The sequence below is a fragment of the Arvicola amphibius genome, chromosome 17 (assembly GCF_903992535.2).
Source record: "Arvicola amphibius chromosome 17, mArvAmp1.2, whole genome shotgun sequence".
Taxonomy (NCBI): Eukaryota; Metazoa; Chordata; class Mammalia; order Rodentia; family Cricetidae; genus Arvicola; species Arvicola amphibius.
The window spans coordinates 29,846,718-29,847,659 of NC_052063.2; positions in this window are offsets into that span (position 1 = coordinate 29,846,718).

Below are 942 nucleotides of genomic sequence, written 5' to 3' on the forward strand. Positions count from 1 at the left end.
TGGATCACTGGACATTCAATACCAGGCAATGGGACTCTCAAAGTCCTCTTGGTGAATCCCTTAAAAGCCTCAGAGAGCAACTGTCTGGCTGATGAGAGGACCAGAGAGGTCCAAGGTTAATATCTGCCTGGGCAGGAGTCAGGAAAGACTCCAAAGTCCTGTTGCGCCGTTCCTCATTGTAATCTTTCAGCACGGCCCTGCCTGCTGCCTGTGGATCATCCCCGCACTGGGCGTGCGCAGTGGAGGCTGGGTGCAGAAGCCGAACAACAAGGAGTAAGGACTTTTTATCTTCATATTTGGGCTAATATATAGACACATGCACTTTCACATAAATACATTTGCTATAAATACTTACATTTTATTTGAACACTACCATTTTCACTTCCCCCATTCTTCTATTTCCAGCCTATGCCCTGCACTTTGTGGCCATGGAAGTATACATACGCAAAGTGACTCACCACAATGTCATGATGGGTAAAGAATTGAAAACAACCCAATCTCTAGAAACAAACTGTTTAATTACAATTAACATACAGTGATTAGGGTGTGGAGATCTGCACCAGAGAGACGGCCCACCAGGTAAAAGTGTTGCCACCAAGCTTGATGTCCTGAGTTTGTTTGATCACTAGAAACCACACAGGAGAGAACAGATCTCCAAACGCTGTCATGTGACCTCCACAGGCACAGACACATTCCCACATAAATACATAAACTGTAAAAAACTTCTTAATATGTGGAGGTTTACTCACAGGGAAAATTTATTCATTTTTAAAGCAGGAAGCACAGGCTGGAGAGATGGCTCAAGACTCTCGCGGAGAACCTTAGTTCAGTTCCCAGCGGGCACCTGGCAGCTCACAACTGTCTGCAACTCCAGTTCCAGGTCTGACTCCCTCGTCTCACCTCTCTGTGCACCAGGCACGAGTGTGATGCACACGCACACAC